This window comes from Echinops telfairi, unplaced genomic scaffold (genome assembly GCF_000313985.2).
Source record: "Echinops telfairi isolate 266 unplaced genomic scaffold, ASM31398v2 ScPeMD7_6;HRSCAF=24_1, whole genome shotgun sequence".
Lineage (NCBI taxonomy): Eukaryota > Metazoa > Chordata > Mammalia > Afrosoricida > Tenrecidae > Echinops > Echinops telfairi.
In genome coordinates this window covers 5,492,593-5,501,034 of record NW_022103903.1, presented here as the reverse complement: position 1 = coordinate 5,501,034, position 8,442 = coordinate 5,492,593, and the positions used below count along the sequence as shown (strand labels likewise).

The following is an 8,442-nucleotide window of genomic DNA, read 5'->3' as shown; positions in this document are numbered from 1 at the left end:
TTTATTTCCTTAATGTACAGTTGCTGATAGGAACCGTCAAATTGGTTCTTACTCATAATTACAATATGAAACAGAATGAACACTTTCCCATTTCATACCATGCCCAGACTCATTTGAGCGCATTGCTACAGCCTTGGTGTCAATCTGCCTCAGTAAAGATCTGCCTCTTTTTCCACAGCCTTTCCTTTTTCAAACATGATGTCTGCCTGCAAGGCCTGGTCCCTCCTGGTAACCAATAGAAGTTTATGAGACAAAGTATCTTCACACTTTCTTCGAATGAGCATGTTTCTAACAAGACAGATTTTATTTTTTTCATTCTTCTGGGAGTTCATTATATATTTAATATTCTTCACAAAGACTGTAATTCAAAATCTTCACGTTTCTTCCATATTCCTCTGTGCTAGGATATACAGTGAACCCTCGCCACTTCGCGCTTCGACTTCCACAGCTTCATTCTATCGCGGTTTTTGCGTAACAGCGCATGCTCTGTCATTACTGCCACTGATTGGCTCATACTGTACACCTTCTGTCTGCATCGCTACGTATCAGAGCTACGTATCAGATGCATTTTTGCTTTTGTACAGTGTACTGTAATTGTTTGCGATTTTTAAGAAATTTTATCTAATCCCTATGATGGCTTCTAAACGAGCTGCTTCTTCTAAGCCTTCTGACAATAAAAATAAGCGCCAGAGGAAGATGCTCACCATCCAGGAAAAGGTAAAACTTTTGGATATGATCAAAGATGGCAAGAAAATTGTGGAGGTTGCACACCATTTTGACTTGAATGAGTCTTCCGTTCGCTCCATCCGTTGTACTTCATAATATAATAAATAATAAATAATAATTGTAATGTCCAAAATGTTTTACTGCATTTTCCCTTTTTCGTTTAATAAATTGGGTAATACGAGTGTAATGGTGACTAAAGGGTGTTTTTTCATGTCCTCCATGCTCTAACTACGAAAATATTTGATTTACAAATAAGGAATCCTACTTCGGGGAATTTCATTTATCACGGTAGGGTCTAGAACCGATTAACTGCGATAAACGAGGGTTCACTGTACCTATTAAGAGCCGATGACTCTTCTATGCATATCCCTCAGTCTGATGGTACATGAAGAAGATAATGCTGATGAGCATGTTTAGGAAGAATAAATATAGACAGGTATAAAACAACAGTGGATAATAAATGGATTGACATAGGCTGTAAAACTGGCATCAAATGTACCAACAATGTGGTGACAGCACAGACCTGGGAAACATGCCTTTCTGATAAACATAAGGCCACTTTGAGTCTAAGCTGACATTTTGGTACCTAACAATAGCAATAATGTTATTTAAATCCAAGATCTATATTCTTGGATATTCTCATTACTATTAGGTTGTCATTGTCTCTATATTCCTTCAGCTGATAGAAAAAGATACATATTGTATATATTATCACATATTTATGAATTTTTAATATATAATAATCTGTGTCTATATTAAGCTAAATATAGCCTCATGGTGGTATTTCTAACTAGAATTCATACCAAATGAGGCATTCTTATTTGTCTGATATCTCTCCCTCCATTAAGGAGACATCTAAGTACTAGGATATGCCATGCCTTGACTTGTGAAGCTGAACTTCTGGGCAGGCAGTATCTGCTCTCTTCTGAATACCGAGGGGGCATAGAATCAAACACAACCAGCCAGTGCATATTCCTGTGACTTGGAGTTCAGATAAGCCTCTTCCCTCCAACTTTACCAATGCTGACACCACTCATCGCTCCCACGGCACTCTCTTATGGGCATGGTTTGATTAAAGCATAGCAATGGCCACATCGAACTCACAAAAAATGCTCATGATTATGGGGTTTATTAAGTAAGTTAACAAGTTAATTTAAGGATTAGAAATGAGACAGAGTACAGCAACCAGAAGGGCCTCTTCCCAACTGCCCACAGGCACTCCTCTCTCTGTCCTTGTGCGCTTGGCCTGATTTCTGCTTGCTTGGGTAATGTGAGAGATTTCTTTTAACATTGCATATAAATGCTCAAAGGTTATTCATTATGCCATAAAGGCCAGGGTGCAAACCTTCAGTTGTAGTTCCATGGGTCAGCAAGCTGAGTGTCTCTCATCAGTTGCCTTTAAGCATCCCACTCTAGAGGGAGAATGTCCTGCCACAAGTCACTCAGTTTTACTTGCTCCCAGGGCTGGGGACACCATCGCTGCCTTTGACTCTCACTCTGCTGCTGCTGCTTCTCTGCCATTTCTCTATTTCCACTCTCAATAGCCTGGATTTAAGCTGCTTCGCAAGCATATGTGCCATGGTCCAAAGTGTGTAGTCTGCTCTGGGCTCTTCTTTCTGAAGGTCGTGAAACTCCCCAACTCCTGAATCCGAGATGGCTTGTTTTCACCAAACAGGAAGACAAATTGAACCATCCCACATTAGGATTCCAAGATTTTACAATCACAATTTTGCATAAAGTATGCATAAAATAATAGTATATCCCTATTAGCATATTTTCCAACCTTCTTTTACTCAGATCCATCAGGAAAATGAGAAATACATCCAATCTGTTTGGTCCCTATCAATCATTGGGAAGGATTTACAGAGATTGCAGTTTTATCTCATTATTGTACTGAGCATTTCTCGAATGACAAATGATTTGAGCACTATACAATTTTCCATATGTATAACTTTTGTGGTAAGATAATTAATTGTTCAAATAAGGTTCAATTAGGTTGTTTTTTACTGCTGAGTTTTCATAGTTTATGTAAATTTTAAACCAATCTCTTTATTAAATTTGAGCTATCACAACTATTTTTAAGATACTCTTATAGGTTTAAGACTACACCTTATTACAAAGTGTGAACCAAGCCACGCCCTCTTTCCTTGAGTGCATCTGTAAAATCCCACCTTAGAATAGGGTATGATTTAAGATTTCATCTCTTTGTTTTTCTTGGCTATATAATATAATGGTACCACAAAACAGTCCTACCATACATTGCCTCATGTGGGAAGCCAGGCCTCTATCTCCTGACTGAGTTTTGGTAGACACAAGACCTGCTGTAACTTTTGGAAACCACACTTGATGACATCAGCTTGTGTATCACATCAGAGTCTTCCTTGGATGTGCACTTTCTGTCTGCAGAGTATGCTATATTCTGGACATCAATATGCTTGTACTTTTTGAGTGGTAGGCATGTTTTATAAGGTAATAAAAGCTGAAGAGCTGCTACAAATTGGAATCAGCTTGATGGCAGTGCATTTGGATTTTTTTTCTTCGTCTTCCATCCATTAAACTCCATGGTTTTTGTTTTGATTTTCATTTATTTGATCTCTTTACCAAACAGGTCTCTGTTTTGCACTTTTCTTCAACTACACCTTTTACCATTCTTTGTCATCTAGAATTTGTCTAGATGTCTAGAATTGGTCATGTAGAGTTATGAAGTACTGCATTATCTCTATTGCAATACTTTTATTTTATGATAGTCTTTCTTTTATTTTTCCTCTTTGTTTAATATGACAAGTCAAAAATGTTTATCCTCAACAATGACTGTTTGTTAGATTAGATTTTCTAGAGAAGTTAAACAAGTGACACTTGAAGGTGTGTATCAGTCTATCTATCTATCTATCTATCTATCTATCTATCTATCTATCTATCATCTATGCAAAGAGATTTATATCAAGAAATGGCTTACACAGTTGTAGAAATAGGTAAGTTGTAAGAAGCAGGTAAGTCAGTCTGGTTGAAGTTCATAGGTCAGATGTGGGTTGAAGGCTTTTCTGATGCAGATACCAGTGGAAGCTGATGGACAGGAAGCAGGACAATGAAGCCAGAGGGCCAGAGGCTTGTTGATACAGAGGTAAATGAATTCGAGGTCAGCTGAATGATTCCAAGGTCAGCAGTCCCTGGAAAGCTCCAGGGATTGGAGGTGAAACAAAAGGAGATTGATGAACCAGACACAGGATCTAGCTCCAGCAGAAGATGAAGGGGAAAAGAGAAGTTGGCTCTGTTTAGGATTTCCCTCTTATACACACAGCCACAACCCCAAGGAGATGTCATCAGGTTGCAATCTGATGGCGAGGTTAGGTTCTACCAGAACCTTCACTCAGGGGTGTCTAGTTGACATAAACTCTAGCCAGCACAACCTCTAATGCATTGACCTTGGCATATTCCTTTTTCTTATTACCAGTGAACTCTCACATCTTTGCCAAATTACATTGCTATCTCTCTTTTAAATATGCTCATACAATTTCTTACATTATGTTTCATGGACAAGAGATATTGGTATTTTATAAATTGCTACCCTGCAATAAATCAAAATGCAAGAGCAGGTCAAAGATTATATTACCCATGAGTGGATAAAAGATGCTAAAATATAATGCATAAATATGTGGAAAGAGTGTCCTTCCTAGCAAAGATAGGAATTACACACATAGTAACCAGAGGAAAAAAATAATACATCGATAACAATTTAGGGGTTGAGGAGAAATTATCAAATATTCTTTGTAAGGAACATAGTTGAGGGGAGATATCTAATGCTTTAGATCACACTAGGTTTAAAGAAGAAATTTATGAAATTGAGCTAATTGGCAATAGTCCACAATATTTGGTGGTTTAAAAACACCCTTAACAAAGTTTTGTCTACACAGAGTGGATGGACTAAAAAGGTTAACATTACAAAAATATTTTTGAAAGGATAACTGTTGTAGAATTTAGAAAAAGTTAAGTAACTGTAAAAGTGACAAAATTCCTGAACATATGAAATTAAATTTTGTAGGAAAAAATTAAAACTAGGCATTCGTTAATTGATAAAATAATAACAAAAAGAGTGACAATATTTTGAACATAAAGGTTAAAGAGAAAGTACTTCTGTAATTGCTTGAATAAGGCCCATCTCTACTCCTACGTTCTAGGTGAATTCTTTTCTTTATCACCTGAAAGTGTCTTTTATAGCAAATAATTTTCAAATTTCAGTTTCACTTTTCTTAATGTCCAGCAAACTGGTTTAATGAGATAGCATTCCTTGAATGATGCCATATTTTATATAACTATGCAAGCTATTCACAAACTTCTATTTCTAGTTGCATTTTTAGTTTATTGAAACAATGCCACATGATTCAGAATTTGAATCTAAACTGTCTCAAATAAGCATCCCTAATATTAGTCTATGTTTAAAATAGGATGGAACAATCTTACATATCTTACTTAATAACGTTTTTATGGCTGTGGCCAAGTATACTTGAAATTATAACAGCATTAGCATGTGGACTAATATGAACATAGCTGAATTCACACTTTTGATTTCATTTAGCATAATAGTGTAATAAAGATCCCCACACCAAAAAAATGTGAATTTATAAAGTTTTCATAAGAATTTTTTAAAGTCCTAATATCGTTTTCTGTTTTGAATATGACTGAAAAATTAACACATGGAAATGTGTTTCATATAAAGCACTTGCCTAGAACTGATTTATATTAGCCTGCTCTGTCAGAGATGGTCAGCCGGTCTATAATTAGAACGGCGATGAGCTAGTTCATGTAAAACAATCCCTGTGTTAGGGAAAGGCCGTTCTGCAATTTGCATGCTTGAATCATAGACCATTCTTTAATACGTTATTTTTATTTGTTTGCTTCATTTTTAGATTGATAAGGAAAATGCATATGCAAGCCAACCAAAATTACCCCAAAGAAAACAGTCCACAGGATCCCAGGGCATTTATTCAGCCAGTATATAGAACTGATATCTGAGATTTACCAGATTGATGGGCAATTTTTCTGAACATGGTACAGGGTTCTTAATTTTATGGAGTATGAAAAAGGCATGTGATGGTACAATCTATCATTCATGCCAGACAGCAACTAACCCAGAGAAAGAGGAATTTCAGAAGAGGTAAATGAAAATTATGTTTTAAATGAAAGGGCTTCAGGAATTAGGGGAAAGGGAAAGGAGTTTAGCAAGCAATAGTTCATGGACAATATTTAAGAGTTAAAGTTATTTTATTTTTTCAAATCCATATCCCTCTCTCACACACAAATATGAGACCAAAGAAAAAGTATCTGAAATTTTTATTCTTTGTGGTTGTTTTCAAATAGACAACTTTTTGATAGCTTTTCCATTGAGAGATAAAGTATAAACCATTTCTTCTTAAATCTAAGGCAGATTTCTTATTCTTCAACAGAACTCGGTGTCGATCACACTATTCCTCTTTCACGACTGAGTCGTAAAAGGGTCTGTCGCTTCTCGTTTGTTCACTGGAACATTTGCCTGTGGGATTCTTGTTGGCATGTGGGAAGTCCAACAACCCTTACACATTGTAATGCAAGAAAACCTAAGCCATTGGGAAAGATCACATAAAGAATCTTCAATCAACAATCTTATTTGAACTCATCCACTGAGTAATTCTTGGCCAGGAACCAGATATGTATGTGAAGGAAACGCTAGACCGTGCTAGCCCAACTGACTCAGCTCTACATTCATGACGGCCACATGGAGTAAGATTAAGTCCTTTCTATGTCCCTACATTTTGGTACAGAAAATCTGTTACGTGACAACGAAAAGGAATCATCTCACATGTTGGTGTGGACATACCTTGCAGAGGGGTAGTGGGGAGGAGATGAGTCACTCAGGATTCAGCATAGCAATAATGAAACCCACAACCTTCCTCTAGTTCTTAAAAGCTTCCTCCCCCCAACTACCATGACCCCAATTCTACCTGGAAAACCTGGTTAGACCAGAGGATGCCCAGCGGTACAGATGGGAACTGGAAACGCAGAGAATCTAGGACAGATGAACCCCTCAGGACCAGAGGTGACAGTGGCGATACCCGGAGGGAATGGGGAGTTAGAAAGGGGGAATCGATCACAAGGATCTACATATAACCTCCTCTCTGGGGGATGGGCAACAGAAGGATGGGTGAAGGGAGACGCCAAGCAGTGTAAGATAAGATATAATAATTTATAAATTATCAAGGGTTCATGAGGGAGGGGGGCAGGGGGGGAGAGGGGAAGGGGACAAAAGGAAAATGAGCTAATTCCAGGAACCCAAGAGGAAAGCGAATTTTGAGAATGATGAGGGCAACCACTGTATAAGTGTGCTTTACACAATTGATCTATGTATTGTGATGAATTGTATGAACCCCAATAAAATGATTAAAAACAAAAAAAGAATAATCTCCAAGTTCTCCTCTAATTACTTAGGGGTAGTAGATATTTGCCATTTCCCCCCTTGTATTCTTCCCTCACTTTGTAACAGCACAGTAATTAATTTGTGGAGGAGATAGTGCTCCGCTGCCTTGGCATCCTGTCAAATGTTCCTGGTGTCCCTTGTGGTTTCTGACATCGGATCTTTCCCCTAGTGGAAGCATAGAGAGTTACACCATACAGGTTCAACCACACACATTTGTCTCTGGTTCACTTGTTGGGTCTTAATATAGCATAACATAAAACTGAAACCCAGCAACCAAAAGAAAAACAATGTTGCTGTTGAGTTTATTTTGATTCATAGTGACTCAGAGAGTACCTGTCTAGTGGGTTTTCCAGTCTGTAATCCCTAAGGAAGCACACCACATACATCTTTTACCCAATACCCTGACTGGTAAATTTGAACATTTTGCCTGTACTTCCTTATTCTCTTCTTTATCATCATCTTTCCTTTGATTTCCCTTTTTAAGTCAACAGGCATCTGCTTTTCTTGTCTATGTAACAACCCAATACCTTTAGTGGCACAGAAACTCAGAACTCGGCTGATAACGTGTTTTAAACCTAAAAACAAATCAGCACATATTTCTACTATTTAGACATTAAATACATAGTAGTAATTTCATAAGTAATCTTTTAGAATTTTAACTTCCTGTAAATAGAAAGCTGTATAATATAATACAGGAGCAGGTTTGTAGTAAAATTAATATTTTATTTTTATTATATTCTAACATTTATGTGGTCACTGAGTTTATTTGTCATGAATAGTGTATCATTTGCTACTCCATGTCTTTAAAATGTATCACTGTACTTGCTTCAGCGGCACCTATAATAAAACTGGAATGCCACGGAGAAGACCAGCACCGCCCCTGTGCAAGAATGACTTGGAAATTCATGAAAAAAATTATATATTTTTCTTATGTGAGCCAAAGATGACAATTAAAAATTCAGTATGGTGAAGGAAAAAGTATCAGGGCTAAAATTAGGAACATCCAGTTGCCAGAAGGCTACCCAGGACAGTAGGAGCCCAACACCCCTCTGCAGAGAATCTAGTCAGACTGAGCCGCTGGTAGATCCACTCCAGCTGCAGGCAAGCGTCTCCCACAGCATTGCTCTCTGGCAGAGACCACTGTAATCCTGATTATGGTGAGTTGAACTCAATACTTTCCCAGATGACCTCTCTATAGACCCAGTCTGAGTTGGTTCTGTGTGCAAGTATCTCTTACTTGTTCACGACAGAAATTTCTTTCCTGGCCT

General features: G+C 37.6%; 1 non-coding gene across 1 annotated transcript; it reads left to right on the top strand.

Annotated features, from left to right (window-relative positions):
- Positions 1 to 7,992: 7,992 nt before the first annotated feature.
- Positions 7,993 to 8,099, top strand: LOC115868115. The gene has a single exon (XR_004045423.1). It is a non-coding gene; the product is annotated as a U6 spliceosomal RNA (small nuclear RNA).
- Positions 8,100 to 8,442: the final 343 nt, after the last annotated feature.